General features: G+C 35.3%; 1 pseudogene; it reads left to right on the top strand.

Moving 5' to 3' along the window:
• Nucleotides 1-16,777: 16,777 nt before the first annotated feature.
• LOC116634310 lies at nt 16,778-17,259 on the top strand (annotated as a pseudogene).
• Nucleotides 17,260-18,553: the final 1,294 nt, after the last annotated feature.

The raw sequence follows: 18,553 nt of genomic DNA, 5'->3' as shown, positions 1-18,553 counted from the left end.
TATTTTCCCCCAGGTTTATTGAGATATAACTGACCTGTAACATGTGTAAGTTTAAGGTGTACACGGTATTGATTTGATACTTCTTTATTGCAATATCATTACCACTGTAAGGTTAGCTGACATGTCCATCATATCACACAATCAGCATTTCCTTTTTTATGGTGAGAACATTAAAGATCTGTTCTCTTAGCAATTTTCAAGTATACAACCCAGTACTGTTAACTATAATCACAATGCTATGCATTAGATCCCCAGAACTTATTTCTCGTCTAACTTCAAGTTTGTAGCCTTTGATCAATCTCTCTAATTCTGGTAAGTGCCATTCTATTCTCTATTTCTACAAGTTTGGCTTTTTTAGATTCTGAGTACGAGAGAGATCATACAGTATTTGTCTTCCTCTGACTTATTTCACTTAGCATGATGCCCTCAAAGTCCATCCATGTTGTCACAAATGGCAGGATGTCTTTCTTTCTCAGGGTTAAATAATATTTTATTGTCTGTGTGTGTATTGTATACTTTGTGTGTGTGTGTATATATGTATATATTGTGTGTATACACAATGTATATATATGTATATATACACACACAATGTATATTTAATATACAAATATTAAAAATGTGTTAAAAATAAAATTGTGTAGTTCTGTTGTTATTTTAATATGTAGCCGATTCTCCCTGGAGAAAAGACATTTGGTTATTATTATCCAGAATATTACAGGCAATAATACATATTTTTATTAGAAGTATCTCATTCAGAAAGTTCAGAAGCAACAGAAAAAACATAATACATACTTTCTGGAGTCAGATTGTAAATTTTATTTTCTAGCATCTACCTTATTAATAAATTAAAACTGGTTCTTATAGAAATCAAATAAATTAAAATGATGTAAGTAATTCACTGGATAAAGTTCTGCTTTAGGTCAAACTTCCAGGCTTCACAAAATCCTGAAAATGTGATTTCAGTGTCCATTACCTCAAAATAAAGAAAACCAATCAAAATAATATTGTACAAACAAAATAAAGTTTGTGCATTTTAATTTTCCCTGATACTAATAACACTGTAGATTATTAAAACTAAAGACTTTCAGAAATCCAATTTATTTTCATTCTTTAGAGTGATCATTTCCTTTTTGTATTCTTCTCAGGTTGGGTATGGGATGAAAGCAGATTTTTCTTTTCTTTTATGCATTTATTTTCTGGTCTTCATGCAGTGTAATTGTTTTATAACACAAAGCTGAAAAAATTTTGAATAGTAATGTTCAATAGTTTTCCATAGCAATGTTAAAAATATTATAGGAACTTTTTTCAAACTCTTTTAAAAAGAGTTTTTCTTTTAATTTTCCTAAAAAAGCAAATAATAAACAGGAATATTTATAATAATGAGCCATCTGGAGTTTGAAATCTAATAAAATGTTTGTACCTAAACTAAAATACTATACACCTCATTTTTGTGACTGTCAAAGAAAAATGGCAACTTTAAAATATTTTGGTAATGACTTTTAAAGAGAAAACATGCATGTATTTTATTTGAAGCCCATAGAAAGGGAACTTATCTTTATAATTATTTTATTAATAAGAACATTCATATCATATAGAACAAGAATTTCATTAGCGTTAAAAGTAATTAAACAGGGGCACCTGGGTGGCTCAGTCAGTTAAGCATCTGCCTTTTGCTTAGGTTGTAATCTCAGAGTCCTCAGATGGAGCCCTGCATTAGGCTCCCTGCTCAGCAGGGAGTCTGGTTCTCCCTCTCCCTCTGTCCCTCCCCCTGCTTGTGCTCTCTCTCTCTCTCAAATAAATAAAATCTTTAAAAAAGTAATTAAACAAATCGGGGAATATGGGAAATATAGAGAATAAATAATACATAACAAATTACTGGTAGATAATCCCCTATATAGAAACAGCTAACATTTGGGTGTATTTTCTTTAGGATGTATTACTCTTTTTCTTGATACTCTGAATATAGTTACTTATCCTGATGTTTTACACTTAGTATTATATACCATTGACACCTTTGAATATCCTTAAGAATTCTTTTAAATATTTTTATTAACTGCATGTTATTGTGTAGCATGAATAAAACCATTTCTCCCCATTCCTATGCTATATGGCACTATTGTCTTATTTTCAATTTTTGTTATTAAGATAAACACTAAAATAACATAATCGAACTCAAAGCTTTAATACATTCATTACTAGCTTATTCAGATACCTTCCTAGAAGTGGAATTGCCCAGTAAAAAGGTTAGGATATTTTCTAGATTTGATACATATTGTTAAACTGTTTTCCAGGAAGGATGGACCAATTTCCATTCCAAGCAACAGTGGAAAAGAATGCTCAATTTAACACACCCTTGAGACCATTAAGCGTGGTCCTTTGCTTATTCACTGAAAATTCTGTAAGTGAAAAATGGTAACTTCTTGTTTTAAATTACATTAATTTGATTACTACTTAGTTTAAATTTAAGACAAATGTATTAGCCATTTCATATTTCTTCTTTTGTGAATTTTCTATTTATGTGCCTTCCCATTTTTTGCATATTGTGTTGTTTCTCATTACACATAAAGAATGTTAAATATTTATCTGTTGTATCAGTTGCAAATATTTTTCTCATTCTTTTTGTTAGCTTTTAAATGTTTTTTGTTTATTGAGGCTTTTATATATTCATGTGCTTTTATCTGTCAGTATTTTTCTTGGGAAGTTTATTTATTTTTAGTGCTTAGGAAATGTTTCCTAATTCAGCGATCGGATAAATATTCTCCTCGCTTATTCTCTTTTAAATTTTCTCTATTTTTTTTCTTTTCCTTTATCTTTTTTCTATCTCTCTAAACTTACTTTAATCTTCTGGAATTTATTTTAGTGTGTGGAGTGAGCAAATAAATTATAGTTAAAGGAACTAAAACTTTCTTTTTATTATGAGAGTGAGAATAAAGCATTTCTATTATCTTTTTAAAAGTCCAAATAGTAGCAAAAGCTTTAAATAAGAACTAAAAAATCAGGGTGCCTTGGTGGCTCAGTCGTTAAGCATCTGCCTTTGGCTCGGCCATGATCCCAGGGTCCTGGGATCTAGCCCCACATTGGGCTCCCTGCTCAGCGAGGAGTCTGCTTCTCCCTCTCCCACTCCCCCTGCTTACGTTCCCTCTCTTGCTGTGTCTCTCTCTGTCAAATAAATAAAATCTTAAAAAAAAAAAAAAAGTAAAAAATCCAATCTCCCTTCTCATTCCTGCCTCCAGTTTCCAGGCTCAGAGGTGACATTATTAACAGGCATTTATTCACTTACTCTTTTATGTATTCATTTTAGTTTACTCATCTGTTTGGCAAAGACTTTTGAGCTCCTACCATTTATCAAGCCCCATTGCGAGCACTGAAGGTGTCATGGTGAATGGTCTTCACTGAACCTGTGCTGTAGATGAGGGAAGTGGGAAGAGGAACAGTGAAATATGAAGAATCAAGGTAATTTCAGAGAGTAATCAGTGTTATGAAGAGAGGAAAAACACTCTAATGGGATAAAGAACAACTAGGAGCAGGTAGTGAGGTAAGAGATTTTATGTTTCACCTCTCGCTTTTTATTTCTCATTTTAGATGGGTGGTTAGAAAGTTCTTTCTGAAGAGATGACATTTAAATTAAGACATAAATGAAGAAGCATCAGCTATGGAAAGTCTGGGTAAGCAAGTAAGCAAGTTTCAGGCAGAGAAAATAATGAGTGCAAAGGCCCTGGGGTGGAACCAGATTGATTGGCATATTTGCAGAACAGAAAAAGAACACTCTGTGACAGCAGTGACATTAAAAAAATATAAACAAACAAACAAATGATATAACGACCCTGCAGATTGTCCCATAGCCTACTTCTATAATCTTTTCCTAGCTTTCTGGTCAGTCCCCTGTTTATTTTGGGGCAAGTAGAACAATGTTTCCACTTCTGCAGTGAACACATGAGGAGTACATGCATGCAGCATGTGCTTACTAGGAGGGGATTTGAGGACAAACAGACTTATGTCCAAACTTCTATTCTGCCATTTAATAAATATGTCATCTTGGGAAATTTATGTGACTGTTGAAAATAAAGTTTTCTCTATTGTGAAATGAGGGAAAAAATTCCCTCCTCACAGAATTGTGAGGATTAAACACAAATTGTGTGTTCGTAAAAGCTTGGCTTGCCAAGGGTAAGCCAAAAACATGACTATTTCACAAAAAAAATAATTATTTTATGAAGAGCTTACATTTATTCTTTCAGATATGTTTTAGAATAACTAAGGAAGTTTTAAAAATGACATTTAAAAGAAATTAGATTTTTGGGGTGCCTGGATGGCTCAGTCAGTTAAGCGACCAACTTGATTTCATCTCTGGTCATGATCTCAGGGTCCTGAGATGGAGCCCGCCTCAAGCTTAAGATTGTCTCTCTCTACCTCTTTCTCTGCCCTCCTCCCTGCCCCTGGGGCATGCTCTAAATAAATTAATAAAGAATTAGATTTTTTACACCTATAGATTAATTAAGGGAATATTGACATTTTGTAGTTTCTACCCAGGAACACTTAATTATTTAGATATGCTCCTGTCTTTCAAAAACAATCATAGGTAGTTTTCCAACATAAATCCTACATATTTCTTGTGAAGATTTTTACATGCATATTCATAAGTGAGCTTAATCAATAAATAGATAACTTGGTTAGATTTCATATCAGGGTTATCTAATGAACCTAGTAATGCATTGAGCCACTTATTTTTTTAAAAATAGGATTGCCTGTTTCTTAAGAGTGGAATATAACTTATATGCAAAACAATCTGGCCCATGAGTTTCTAGGAGTTGTTTGTTTTGTTTTGTTTTTATTTTTATATTTTTATATTTATTGTAATTGTCTTTTTAATTTTGTATGGCTTAAGAAATTTAGGTATCTATATTTTTTATGGAATATGGTTCATATTTAATCACCAAATTTAGTAAAAGAATTATAGTATGCCCCTATGATTGCTTTTTCTCTTTTCCTTAGGCTAATTTTGCTTATTTGTATTTTTCCTTTTTTTTTTTTAATGCAATTAGTATTAGTTTTCTAGGACTGCTCTAACAAAGTGCCACAAACTAGGTGCCCTATGCAACAGAAATTTATTGACTCAAAGTTCTGGAGGCTGAAAGTCTTAAGTCAAGGTTTTGGCAGGATTGGCTTCTAAGGATTGTGAGGGAAGGATGTGTTCCAGGCCTTTTCTTGGCTTATAAATGGTCATTTTTTTGTTCACATGGCATTCTCTCTGTATGTATGTCTGTCTCCAAATGTTACCTTTTTATAAGGACACCAGCTATCTTGGATTAGAAGCCCACTCTATTCCAGCTTGACTTCATTTTAACTAAGGGTCATCTGCAATGCCCCTATTTCCAAATAAGGTCACAGTCTAGTCACATTCCAATTAAGACTTCAGCATGTGAATTTGTGGGTGGGCAGGGGGACACAATTCAACTCATAAGACAATCCATGTCAATTAAAAATAAAATTTCAAAAAGAGTGTCTTAGCTTTATCATTTTTCCTGATTTTTTATTTTCTAATTCATTGTCTTTTTCCTTCTCTATTTTGTTTCCAAACTTCATTTAAATATTCTGTTTATTTTCTCTTATTTTAATAATGTTTTTTCTCTATGTACAGCTCTTGCTATGTCCTCTATATTTTGATTTGCTTTTATTAAATAATTTGTTATTGTATATTTACTCTCCACCTTGAACAAATCATTATTAAAAGAAAGTATTTTCCAATTTCCAAGTATAGAATTAAAAAAAAAATAGACAAGAAGACAGAATATCAGAATCTAAAGGGCTTTGCAAGCTGACTTCCAATTCTCTTAGTGAGTGATAGTCATTACCTTGAGCATTTACCATGGTCTGTGTTTTGGTCATCAACCTTGGCAGACTAGGAATATAAATACAGTTTATCCTTGAACAACATAGGTTTGAACAGTGTGAGTACACTCACACGTGGGCTTTTTACAGTACAATACTGTAAAATATATTTTCCCTTCCTCCTGATTTTCTTGATAACATTTCCTTTTCTCTGCCTTACTTTGTTGTAAGAATATAGAATATAATACATATAACATACAAAATATGTGTTAATAGGCTGTTTATGTTATCAGTAAGGCTTCTGATCAACAGTAGGCTATTAGTAGTTAAGTTTTGGGGAAGTCAGAAGTTACATGTGGATTTTTGACTGCACGGGAGGTTGGTGCCCTTAACTCCTGCATTGTTCAAGGGTCAACCATATTAAGTTTTAAACTCTAAGGAGTGTATTCACTCTCAGATATGAATCCGCATTAATCCAAACAGGAAATTTTTATTTAAAAAATTGTTCAGTAATGAGAAAATACTTATTGTGGGAAGAAGCATAATTGCTGACCAGTCCACTCTCCTCAGAGATAGATCTAGCTTGGAGGACACTTCCAGATGCTTTAGCTTAGTGCCTAAGCCCTTAGGATGGATGCATGCCCTGTGGCTGACTTGTGATTTCCTTAGCTACATTAATGTATTTATTTAGGTTATAATCAACTTTTGCCAACCTAAAATGATCCTTCTTTCTTTCTTTTTTTTTTTTTTAAAGATTTTATTTATTTATTTGAGAGAGAGAATGAGAGAGAGAGCACATGAGAGGGGGGAGGGTCAGAGGGAGAAGCAGACTCCCCGCCGAGCAGGGAGCCCGATGCGGGACTCGATCCAGGGACTCCAGGATCATGACCTGAGCCGAAGGCAGTTGCTTAACCAACTGAGCCACCCAGGCGCCCGATCCTTCTTTCTTTAAGGTAAGTTTTTCCATGTCTGAAAATTCTTTTAAAGTGAGGACAATAACATTCTGTGCATTTATCCAACAGATAATTATTGAGTGCTAATACAAGCTTGACTCTGTGATCTGTACTAGAAATGGAGTTAGAAACATGTCAGTTGGATCCCCACACACCTGAGGCTTACAGACTGGAAGAAGAGACAATATATGATCACAAACAAATACATAAATGAATATCTAATTTTAATTAAAAATTACTATTGCAATTAGTGCTAGGATAGGGAAGTATAGTCAACAACTTGCCAACTCAGAAGTTGGCTTACTTTTAGGATACTTCCTAATATATAATATGTGATATATAAGATGACTCTCTCAGGATGAAGAGAATGTCACTAAGGTAAGAGAAAGGTTTTGAAAATTCCAGAGAAAGAGAATTGCAAAGGTGAAGACCTTAAGTCTGGACCTCTAAGCTGAAACATGGAGAAAATGGAAAAAAGTAAAACAAAAACCAAAATAAAAGCAGATGGACTATAATATAGCAAGTAAAAGAGAGTTGCAGAAAAGAAAACACTCTCTTGGGTCATGTTAGGGATTTTGGTTCTTTTCTTAAGGCAGAGTAGCTATAGAAGCTTTTGAGTAGAAAATATTGTAGAATTAATTTGGCTGCCTTGTTAAGAGCGATTGGAAGGGACTTCTATAAAAAAGGACGTGGGAAACTAGTACAGCAGTGTAGGCCAAAAGATGGAGGCTGATATGGAATGGTGGCAATGGTAACGTTGAGAAGGGATTGTATTGGAAATAATTCTAGTAGGTGAAATTTACAGGACCTGGGACTTGATTAGATGTTCCGTGTAAGTAAGAGAAAGTTGTCAGGATAACTCACATATGTTTGCCATGGAAACCTAATGGATGGCTTCACCATTTTTTGACACTTAGTGAAAGCTCAATAAATTTTGGCAATCCTTAGCTGCTTGTGTAATAGAGTTGAAAGAAAAATGTGAATATAAATGTGAATATGTAGTAAACCTCCCCCTACCCTCAATATATCACACTACACATACACATGTATACAAAACATTTGAAAAAATAAAACCTAAAACAAACATACAAAAAAACAAAAAGTAGACATAAACCAAACGAGCCCACCTAGAAATTTCCTGTTATCCTAAAACGATTTTGTAAGTCATAATCTTTTTCTTTCTTTTTTTTTTGTAAAGGTATATTATTTTTTAAGAGACATCTACTTTAAGACCTAGATCATCTCTTTAGCCTCTGACTTTGGGGTGAATTTGGACACGATGAAGTGGCTTTACTACTCTGAGTTTCAGCTTCTTCAGCCAGAGGAAAAAATGGTTGGAGCTCCTTGTTATTCATTATCACATAGCATATGATCATCTGTAGATATCAGTGGAGAGTCAGACTCCTACAACAGTATGGGAATCTCTGCAGTGGTAATGACTATGCTCATGCAGCAGTCACTATATTTGCTGTGTTAAATGTGTTGACACATTTTTAATACATTTTGTCACCTAGAAGGAGATAAAAGTGGGATGGTAGGAAGCAAGCCTAGTCTTAAAATATCTTATAATCACTCTATTTAGTTAGTATTATACACATTTTCTATGCCAAGCATAATGCTATTTAAGTTCCTTTGAGTATGACTCTCCATATTTTTACTGTAGTTTCTCATCTGCTTTGCTCAATTACATGTCGATTTGTTATTGATACTCTTTTGAAACAACTATTTCTTAAGTAAATAAACAATAATATGTGGAAGACCCATTAGCTACAATATTTCTTCTTGAAGTTCTTTAATGGCTTCCACTGCATTTAGAGTAAAATATTGACTTGTCAGTATGACTTCTCAGGAAATACTGTCTGAACTGGCCTTGAGTGACATCTCCAATGTCACGTCATATACCTTTCTTTCCTTTGCTCACCATTTGTGGAACTTCACCTCTGCTTCCATCTCCCTGGTTTTTTCCCAGTTATTAAGAACTCGGCAAACTTTCTCCTGTCTCAGGAACTGGATGAGCTGTTTTTCCACTCTGAGAAAGATTTATTCCCAGTCTTCCCTTAACTGCTTCATCCTTCATATGTCCCCATGAGTACCACCTGCTTGTAAAAGGTCCTCAACTTTTGCATCTAAATCTGGTCCTCTCCTGTTAATTTCTTTTACATAATTCTATTTGTTTCTTTCATTGCACTCCTCTTTTCTAATCACTTGTTTGTTTGTTTGTTTATTTTTCTCCCCCATTCCCCAGGGATTGTAAATGTCATATTCATTGTTATATCTCTAGTGCCTACCATAGTGTGGTACAACATCGGGTGTATTTTAGACACTCAAAAGTATTTGTTGAATGAATGAACAAATAAACAATATTACCACATCTGGTACATCTGGTATATATACTGAAAAATCTGAGCTCTGAACTTTACTAGCCTACAGAGAGTATGGTATTTGAATTCCATCAGCTTACGCTCAACTGATCTTGAGTCTCACAATGAGATAATTCAAAGACTCCTTTAAAAACTGAGAGACAGTATAATGAATATGATATCCCTGAGGCAAAGTTAGGAAGTATGACTGTCTTCTCCACAAGTAACTCATGTTATCAACTTTTAAACATTTTTCCATTTTTTTGCATGCTGAAGAAAATGTCACCATGCTATGCACACATATGCAGGGAGCATGTTTAAGTTATAATTTGTCAAATTGTGCATTTAATTTAAAAGTCAGAAATACCCAACAAGGAATCATTTTGTTGTTTACATTGATTTAGTCTGAAGAAAGAATTTTAAAAGTTTGATTTATTTCATATATTAAGTTCAAAATATAGGTAATTTTAATTCCAGAGCCTGCCATATCTCACAAAATAGTGTTCAGTTATCCTGATATCATTACATGGAATCTACTTAGATTTTCAAAGAAAGAAAGAGAATGAAGCAGTACCAACACTGAAGATTAGAAGTCATTTTAAGTGATGTGTCTACATTTTAAAGATATAAACCTTATGCAATAATGTATCTTAGACTGGAAAGATTGTAGGATGTGGTATATCTCATTTTGGGGAGTTCAGAATAGTCTTTCAAATAAATTACTTGCTAGACTTTGGTTAGGTTGAGAAGACTTCATTTTGAGCCTGAGGGAAATTTCTACAGCTTTGCATATAACTTCTTTCATGAGGACCACTATTCTACAAACAATTTTGCTTTCTTGGTATGACTGCCAAGGGAATTTTTTGCTATGTTGTCCATTCTGTATCCATTTAATCAACTGTCTCCTGAAAGCAACTGGCTACCTCTAATCCCATTTCTTCTTCTCTTTGGTTTCCTTTAATAATGACCTCGGTTGGAGGCAATTTTGTATACTACATTAGTGTTAACCATTACAGATGGCAAATAAAAAGTCCTAAGGTTTCATAGAAATTCATCCTAAATGCACATTGCTTTCCCAATCCAACTTTGGAAACTGAACCTTTGCATTTCCTTTTAAGCGAAAACAAGGTACGAATCTTTGCCTTCACTACCGCCAATGTCAAGCACATACAGTTATGCTTCACTGTTATTCTCAGGTTATACACAATGCTTTCCATATTTTTCACCTTTTTATAATGTATTCGACAGTACATATGCAAACAGTACTACAGCCTTTGAAGTAGGAAAACTGTCTCTAGCTAATATTCCCATCCTGTCAGAGTCATCCAGCTAAGTGATATTGATGGGACTTTAATGATAGAAATTAATTACAGGGTTGAGCTGTTTCTCACCATTGTGTGCCACCATGTTGTCACATTGCTTTCAGCTTCAGTGCTCCCTGCCACTTGTCTCTCAAGAAAGTTTTGCTTGTAATTGAAGTAGGTGCATGTTTCTCTTAGTTTGAACATATGTATATTGGAAGAGAGAAGATTCCATTTTGCTCATCACAGCTTGTGATGATGATTTAGCTCTTCGGATCACCTTTATTTTCCAAGCCTATTTCTGCCTTCTAGGAAGCATTTCTTTGAAAGAGTCATTTGAAAACATCAAACGTGGGTACCCTAGAGCTGGCCATTTTTTACAAACAATAAGGATCGTATAAATATTGTTAACTTTATAAATATTCTACTAAGAATGTATTCAAATGGATCAACATTCAAGTACAAAATATTACTACAATTAATCCACGGTCAGAGAAACTTTATTATAACACAATGATCCTTAAAACATAAGATTTATGAGCAAGGATGGGGGCAGAGGTAGAGATCAAGAAGGGTAAGGAAATCAACTGTGTGCAGCATGATCTTAGGGAAATATTTTAGGCTAATAAACCATGTATGAAAATAATTGGAGTCTAGGTGATGCCTCTTTATTTTAAAATGAGGGAGAACATGATAAAATCAGTGGAAGAGAAGTGTTGGAAAGAAGCTTAGAAGACATCTTTTTTTTTTTTTTTTAAGTGGCTTTGACCACAAACCACATTAGGAAACACATTTTACATCGTGACTCATATATGTGTAAACACACACACAGCTAAAACACCTTTTTTTTTTTTTAGTAAAGATTTTTACTTATTCGACAGAGAGAGAGAGAGAGAGCAAAGCAGGCAGAGAGGCAGGCAGAGGGAGAGGGAGAAGCAGGCTCCACACTGAGCAGGGAGCCCGATGCGGGGCTCCATCCCAGGACCCTGGGATCATGACCTGAGCCGAAGGCAGCCGCTTAACCGACTGAGCCACCCAGGTGCCCCCTAAAACACCTTTCAAGAAACAATAATTATCCTTATTATATGCTATGTACTTTAATGTATTTTTTCTAATTTGTTTTATTTTACCTAATAATTTGAAAAACATAAACCACCCCCGAATCTCCTCATTTTATCAGTGAGGAAAGTGCTGCAGACAGATTGCGTGATTTTCCCAAGGAGCAGCAGAGGGCTACGTGCAGACCTCTGACCCCTAACTCCCAGTATGGCATATTTTCATTACAGTTCAACAAAAAGAACTCAGGATTGACTTTTTTCAAAACGCAGGTTTGGTGCTGGTTCTTCCACTTTCAGCTTTGTGAGATACCTTAAATTTTACCAGAAGGAGGTAAGAACAAAAATAAAAATATATTGCTATGTGACCTTTTAACTGGTTCTTACTTTACAGGTTTCCCCACGCCCACCTTACAGTACCTCAACCACTGATGGCTATTCTACCTGGTTGCTCTAAGTTTTAAATGATATAGTTTACACTTTGCTACTCAAATACACCTTTACCAATTAAAGGCCTCTGCCCTCCCAAACATCTTGGTTGCTCTAATTCAATTTTCCTATCAATAGATTAATGCTCCATCAGTAAATCTGATATGAAGAACTGATATTACTAAATAATCAATAATATTTTACGTGTGTGAGAAAACCTCCCAAGGTCATTATCTTATTGATCCAAAAATAGCCATGTGAAGTGTGCAGGTTAGTTCCCTTGTTGTTCCCTGTTTATTGATCCCCTTAGAAATGTTTCATGATTGCCCAAGTTCTCATGTCGTATACACAGTAAATCTAGGACTGACCAGGCTTTCTAAGTTCTAAACTAGTGCTCTTTCCAGAATATAGATAAAGTATACATGTAGTATAACAGAGACGGAAGCACCTGGAGCTGGGTTCTGTGTTGAAATGAATCTCCCCGGCTGGTTTTATAGTAGAACTGATACTGCCTTCTTGCAAAGCTTATGGCACCTTCTCAATGAACTAAGACTATTCACCATCTGTGATACAAACTGAAAAACAAGCAAACAGTTTTTCTCTGGCCTTCAAATATCTAGTGTCAAGTCACTCTTTGAATGGAAGGCATATATTACAGATTAGAATGCATTTTTAATAAAATTCATGTATTGATTATAAGACAATATTTAATCCTGCATTGATTTTCAGAGGCACATTGTTTTATGGTTTGGTTTGCATTGGCTATTTCAATGAATTGTCCTGAGTGAGCATCCAGGATGGGTAGTCGAAATCGGACTCACGGTCTCCAGGAGAGCCATAGCTGGACTGACACGTGACTCCCTCCCACTCCCTCTCCCCCCCCCATCAGCCCGGCATTACACAGCCGTGAAGGCTCCTGTGTGAAGCTCTATAGCTTTAGAAGAGCAGAAGTAAAAGGAAGAGATAAGCTGGGATGACTGAAGAAACTAAGTCTCTAAGTGTCCTACGGCAGGGAGCCCTTGCCCAGGTGTGGAGATCTGACTGTGGTGGCTAGCTGTCCGGTTTCACCTGAGATTGAGGGGAACGTGGGACTGCCAGTGCTAAATTGGAAGAAAAGTTGGTCATTCTATTTCCCGCCCCCAAGATGAATCTCTCAAACTATCTAGAATAATTTAGCTTTGTCACACTCCTGATATTTTAAAAATTCAAGATTAGTTTGATTTGACAAGAAAAATGGATAAACAGGCAAAAAGAACCTGGGGAGTCTAAGCGTTAAAATGAATTTGTTTAAATTTTTGTCTCTCTCCTTAAAAGTTATCTACTCTAGGCTCAAAGGGAATAAAGTTTTGGGTAAGATGTGGGGAGAGGGGGGCACAAAACTATAACTGGGGTCATGGAATACTTTATGATTTAAAAGAAGGCACAGACTTTCTTTGCTCACCTTTCTGAAGTACAAGTATGGAGGCTATCTGGGGGAATGGGTGGGTAAGAGCACTGGGTGCCTGGGGAGAGAGCCAAGAGGGGCTTAGGAAAGAGGTAGAAGGGATGATATGAAGAGATATAGATAGCCTATTTGGGAAAATTCCCTTGGGTCAGTCACCAACCAGAATCAATAAAGAAACATTGTACTGAGATCACACACATGCCCCACTCTATTGTATTGCCAGCCCAGTTCTGTACTTCTCTTGTTTTCCCATGAATCCCAACTCTTAGAACTGGAACCAAAGCTAACAGCATAAGTGCCAGTCACTTGTGTAAGCCTCTGGGGATTTATCAGTGACTAAAACGGATACAAAGTCCTTCTCTTACAGAGTTTATAATCTAGGGTGAAGGGGAGACAGGCAATCTATAAAGCAAACTGGTGAAGTTTCCAGTACCTTAGATTGTTATAAATGCTTTAGAGAAAGATAAAACAAGGAAAAGGTGTAGGAAATAGGAGTGTTGCATGTTCATGAAGATCTCACTAAGGGGGGGAAATTGAGAAGCATGTATACTTAAAAATGCTTTACAAGTCAGGACATATTAGCCGGATATTATTTTGGAGATTTAATTTTTGTAGAGCCAGTAGGTAAGTGCAAAGGAAAGCTTTGCTTCTAAATCAATAAATAGTAAAGGAAGAACACCAAGCACAGTTGGAAAAAGTTAAAGGGGGCTGACAGAAGGATCACGCTTCCCTATGCTCTTAAGACTGTATTACTGCCATTTTATTTCATTTTCATTTGTTTGTTTGGAATTGACCAGAGAAATACTAGAATGTGCTCCTTGCCTGCACCCTCAGGCACTATATTTTATAAAGAAACCTCTATGAGTAAGCCAGAGCACAGCATAAACTAGAATTTCTCTTGACACAATTCATCTCATACTTTTGTTTCAGCAGAAACTAGACATCCTTCAACCCAAGTTATCGAAACTCACAGCCTGAGGCATTAAACTGCATTGGACATAAAAGCTCTCATTCAAAAATAACTTATTTAAACATTCTGTTATAGCTGCATGGAATTTATCTATCAAAGAGGTGAGTAGGTCCTATATCAGTAACTCCTGATTTTCCTACACAGCCCATAAACCACCAACAAATACAATATTTTAAATGTGAAAGCCAGCGTCTTTTGTATTTCAGAAATGTGATACTATAATGATTTTTTTTTCAAGTTATGAAAGTGTTCTTTTTGAGTAGGAGAGGCATTCCAAATACTTCCTGGCACTTAAGGGTAGATTTTTATTTTACTAAATTTAATAGATACTGATATTTACCCCAGTTACAGCACTTCAGTTACCTGAAGTGAAAGCACCATTTTAAGAATACATAGAACAATCACCTTTCCTGAATTATTCTGGCTACTGATTCTCCTGAGTGGATGACAAAAGTAAGGAAGCAGATCTGGGATTATATCACAAGTATTCATGTGATGTCAATTACAAGAAAATATTAAATTAGCTTGTTATATTTGATATAATCAGTAATTAATTACTTTGCAATCACGAAATAAAGCACACTGGTTGTAGAATCTTTAATTTCTGGAAATCAACAGTGGCTTCTCAAGGAACAGGTAATTGTGCCTCCTTCCTCATGAGCATAAATATAGAAGTTTCGTCTGTTTGGAGTCCTTACGTCAAAGTTTGGCATAAATTTGAAAACTATAGAATACTTTGTGACAGAAGTCTGTAGATAGATCTTTCCCCTGACTTTGTTGGGTTGGCTCTATTTTCATTCAGAGCTGCAGCACCTGGAAGAACTGGCCTGGGGTTGCCTGAGCTTAGGTTCTTATTGCTGAACCAAAGCACTTAGTAAAATTATTATATTGGCATGACCATTAATTCTTTTTACAAAGTGTTGACCTGGTGGGTTGCCCTGCCCAGCTATCAGTCTCAACTCTTAGTCAATAAGAAAACAAAAAGAAAAAGTCTAAGCTTGAGGAAGCTAAATGACTGAAATCAATTTAATTTATGATAAATAATATCCCTTACAGTGACCACTTTTGATTTGTTATTGACTCTTTTCTTTACAAAATGGGGGAGGTTCACTGTTGTTAAAATCCATGAATACTTACTATTTTCATCTACTGGTAGTCCCTTACCATGATTACTTCAAATGATGCCACGTACTCATACAGCCAAAAATATATTAAACTTTTATATGTCTACCTTTTTAATGTGTTTGTATACTTGTTTTATTTGGAGTAATACTTAGGTTATGTAGGCTTTTAATTTCGCAGAATAATTTAGAAATCTAAGAAGAAAACAACAAAAGGGACAGAAAGAAAGAGCATTTTTGACTGGAAAGGGAGAACTCTTCATCAGGAAGAAATAATGAAACATAGATGCCAAGACAAAATTTCAAATATGATACCTTCCTCACTGTGAGTGCTTGGTTTGAGATGAAAAAGAGAAGAAACAGTCTCATTCCCATGATCTATTCATCCTTCAAACTACTGATTACATAGCAAGTACCTAAAAGATGAATATAATTCAGTCTTCCTTAAAGAGTTCATGAACAAGTGCGGGACTGTTACATAAACATGTACGTGTGTGTGTGTGTATGTGTTTGTGTATATACACATGTATACAAACATGCATATATATACATTAGATGTATATGTAAGTATACAATTATATTGCATATAAATGTATTATGTATTATAATAAAATTATATATTATACTATACTATGTGTATAAAAGTAGTACAAGTCCAAGTTATTATATTGCAAATACAAAATACAAACAATTAAAATGGGGTATATACTTTAGTAGGTATATCTATATACTAAGATATTTATATTAGCTTGTTTTCTTTGATACCAAAATGGTATATAACCACCAGCTGCCAATCAAATATGTCAATCCAAGCCAAATTTACATGTACACAAAACAGGCTTAAAAGGATGCAGCTAGAGCTTCTCACCACCATTGCCACTCTTGCTCTGGCAGTGGCCCACTTTCATTCTTGAAAGTGTACTACACTTGGGGCACCTGGGTGGCTCAGTTGGTTAAGTGTCTGCCTTCGGCTTAGGTCATGATCCCAGGGTCCTGGGATCGAGCCCAGCATCGGGTTCCTTGCTCTGCAGGGAACCCGCTTCTCTCTCTCCTCCCCACTTGTACTCTCTCACTGTCTCTCTTTCTCTCTCTCTAATAAATAAATAAAATACTTAAAAAAAAAAGTGTACTGCATTTACCTACTCAATAAACTCTATCTCCCCATTCTGGTCTCAGGTCTCCAATTCCTTGGTGCATCTGGGACAAGAACCGAGTGACTCGGTGATATATATACTTCCACAAAGCCTTGTTTATTCCACATTAAAAGACTTCTTATTTCTGCCTTTTGGCCAGAACCACCATCTTGCATTAATTCACCAAAATGACCAACACAAAGTGAAAGAGAGGCACCCATTACATGTTCTCTAGGCCTTTCAGAAAACATGTAGTGGTTCTTTTGGCCACATGCATGGGAATCTACAAGAAAGGTGATATTGTAGACATCAAGGGGAATGGAGACTGTTCAAAAAGGAACGTACTGCAAATGTTACCATGGCAACACTGGAAGTCTTCAGTGTTACCCAGCATGCTATTCACATTGTTATAAACAAGTAAGTTAAGGGCAAGATTCTTACCAAGGGAATTAATGTATATATTGAGCATATTAAGCACTCAAACAGTGGAGATAGTTTCCTGAAGCATGTGAAAGCAAATGATCAGAAAAAGAAGGAAGCCAAAGAGAAAGGTACTTGGGTTCAACTGAAGGGCCAGCCTGAACCACCCAGAGAAGCACATTTTGTGAGAACCAATGGACAGGAGCCTGAGCTGCTGGAACCCATTCCCTATGAATTCATGGCATGATAAGTGTCAAAAAAATAAAAGACCTCAAGACTGTTAAAAAAAAAACAACCAACAGACTTTTTATTTCTTTAGTTGTAATAACATTTCTGTGGGATAGTAAGGAATTTGTCTTACCTATTCCACAAGGGAGAATGTGTATATAAGGCATTTGCCTAAAGTTCAAGATAAATCATAGTAAAACTGAATTTTTAATCAAATGCCCTTCTAAACTAGTTCCCTTCTCTCTCCTTCTCTGTCTCTGCATCTCTCTCTGTTTCTGTTGCTCTTTTTATGTGACTGGCTCTTTTTTCCTTCTTTTTACTTATCGGTTCAAGTTTTCTGTATTGTATAGGATTATTTTTCATAATTTTTATTTGCTCATGACAATTTCCATTTCATCAAGTCGTCAACATTGTTAGCGATTGGATGTACACGGTATTTTTGTTAACAGTGAGGGGCCAGCTGCTATGGTATGGGAAGTCCTGAAGGAACAGATTTTAGTTATGGACCATCCACAAGGAATGTTTATAATTCCTTAGCAGAAACTGCATGGTTTTTACTGCGGGTGCAAAAATAATTCTTTCATCTTGCCTCAGGGTTCGACATTTTCAGGTGGATTTTGAGAGAGGCCTCTTTCAACAGTTCCATTCAAATTGTCCATTTACCTGTTCTTAGCTTTCAGGGTGTATTTACCTTCATTTTAAACCATTCTGTACAATGGTACTAATAATCCTAATCTGGTTTTAGAATTTTCTAGAAAAGCAGCCTTGCCAAATTGCAATAAAATATATAAATTGGACATGACTTGTTTCATAAAAATATTAATTAGATGTGAGTTCTTGGCTAGGTTGACTTATTTGGGCCTCTGGCTGTTTATTATTGTTGACTCGTATTTTTGTGGGGGTAGATTTATAATCATAATTTTCACAAATCTCAGTATTTATACAAGAAATATTTACTCTCCATAACTGTTAAGTCCTACTGAAACCAAATTTCATAATATAATTATATAATATTTAAGATGCTGTGGTGAAATAGAAAAGAAATGAGATGCAGAGCTCAAGGTCCCCATGTACTCAAAATCTAACATTAACAGAGGAACTTGAGTAAGTCAGTGAACCTGTTTTTGTCTCTCCACCTATTGAATGAAGGTTTTAAAAAAAGGTTGGTGTCATACTAACACTCTAAAACCACATCTTCCTTCCAGGAAGAAACTATTCTAAGCATGGGTAAAAATTTCATTCTTTTGCATGACATTACAATGTTATTTTCTATATTCCCTATGCTGTACTTTTCATCTCCATGACTTATTTAT

The sequence above is a fragment of the Phoca vitulina genome, unplaced genomic scaffold (genome assembly GCF_004348235.1).
Source record: "Phoca vitulina isolate PV1807 unplaced genomic scaffold, GSC_HSeal_1.0 scaffold9, whole genome shotgun sequence".
Classification (NCBI taxonomy): domain Eukaryota; kingdom Metazoa; phylum Chordata; class Mammalia; order Carnivora; family Phocidae; genus Phoca; species Phoca vitulina.
This window is presented reverse-complemented; position numbering and strand designations above follow the sequence as displayed.